This window comes from Apium graveolens, chromosome 4 (genome assembly GCF_009905375.1).
Source record: "Apium graveolens cultivar Ventura chromosome 4, ASM990537v1, whole genome shotgun sequence".
Taxonomy (NCBI): domain Eukaryota; kingdom Viridiplantae; phylum Streptophyta; class Magnoliopsida; order Apiales; family Apiaceae; genus Apium; species Apium graveolens.
Genome location: NC_133650.1, coordinates 263,429,652 through 263,431,230, shown reverse-complemented (window position 1 = coordinate 263,431,230; position 1,579 = coordinate 263,429,652). Strand labels below are relative to the sequence as shown.

The 1,579-nt window shown below is 45.5% G+C and overlaps 1 non-coding gene across 1 annotated transcript; it reads left to right on the top strand.

The window, feature by feature from the left end:
- Nucleotides 1-1,147: 1,147 nt before the first annotated feature.
- LOC141722519 (small nucleolar RNA R71) lies at nucleotides 1,148-1,254 on the top strand. The gene has a single exon (XR_012575536.1). It is a non-coding gene; the product is annotated as a small nucleolar RNA R71 (small nucleolar RNA).
- Nucleotides 1,255-1,579: the final 325 nt, after the last annotated feature.

The window sequence follows — 1,579 nt, the reverse complement described above, 5'->3', positions numbered from 1 at the left end:
TTGCTGCAGAACAGCGCTGCATTCTTCCGTGAGAGCAACGGTTTCAAGGTCATCCAGTTTCACCTTCCTTGCAAGAATAGTCTTCATAAACTTCGCATAACTAGGCATTTGTTCCAGAGCCTCAGCGAAAGGTATATTGATGTGAAGTTTCTTGAACACCTCCAGAAACTTCCCGAACTGTCTATCCAGCTTTTGTTGCTGCAATCTCTTAGGAAAAGGTGGTGGAGGATAGAGCTGTTTCTCCCCTGTATTAGCCTCAGGCAGAGTATGTTCAACAGTAGTCTTCCTTGGTTCCGCCGCTTTCTCCTTTTGCTTAGATTCTTCATCTCTAACTTCAGCTTCGACTTCCTTTGCCTTTTCAGCATCAGCCACTTTTCCAGATCTTAAGGTAATAGCCTTGACTTGCTCTTTAGCTTCCTTCCTGCCTGGTACTTTCGTGTCACTGGGAAGAGTGCCAGGTTGACGAATGAGCACTGCATTGGCTAATTGACCGATTTGATTTTCCAAGGTCTTGATAGAAACCGCCTGACTCTTGCACAACAGCTTAAGTTCCTCAAAATCAGCACTAGTGGGTGCAGCTGTACTTCCCTGTTGAGGATATGATTGCCTTGTAGCATACTGATGTGGTTGCTGGAATCCAGGTGGGTTAAACTGTTTACTCACTCCTTGCTGATATGGTGGCTGAATAGCATTCTGATTATTCCCTCAGCTGAAATTTGGATGATTTCTGTTATTAGGATGATAGGTCGCTGGCACAGGCTGCTGTTGTCGCTGATAATTAATCACATACTGAACAGATTCGTTGACAAGAGAACACTGATCCGTAGCATGAGAACCTGCACAAAGCTCACAAACCATAGCTATTTGATTAACTCCATACGTAGCCAGAGAATCAACCTTCATTGATAGCGCTTGGAGCTGGGCTGCAATAGCGGTGGCTGCATCAACTTCCAGAATACCTGCTACCTTGCCTGACGTCATCCTCTGAGTTGGGTTTTGATGCTCATTTGCAGCCATTGTCTCTATAAGATTATACGCCTCAGTATAGCTTTTAGCCCATAAGGCTCCTCCAGCTGCTGCATCGAGCATGGGCCGAGATTGGGCCCCCAAACCATTATAGAAACCAGTGATCACCATCCAATCCGGCATTCCATGATGTGGACATTTTCTCAACATTTCCTTGTAGCGTTCCCAAGCCTCGCACATAGATTCCGTAGGTTGTTGCGCAAACTGAGTAAGAGCACTCCTCATAGCAGCAGTCTTTGCCATTGGATAAAACTTCACCAGAAACTTTTGCGCAAGATCTTGCCACGTAGTGATGGACCCAACTGGTTCAGAATGTAACCAGTCTTTAGCCTTATCCCTCAGTGAGAATGGGAAAAGCCTCAACTTGATAGCCTCATCAGTCACGCCATTATACTTAAAAGTGCTGCAGATCTCGACAAAATTCCTTATGTGCATGTTGGGGTCTTCAGTTGCCACTCCTCCAAAAGAAACAGAATTCTGCACCATCTGAATAGTGCCCGGCTTGATTTCAAAGGCGTTAGCTTGAATAGCCGGATGAAGGATGCTTGACTGA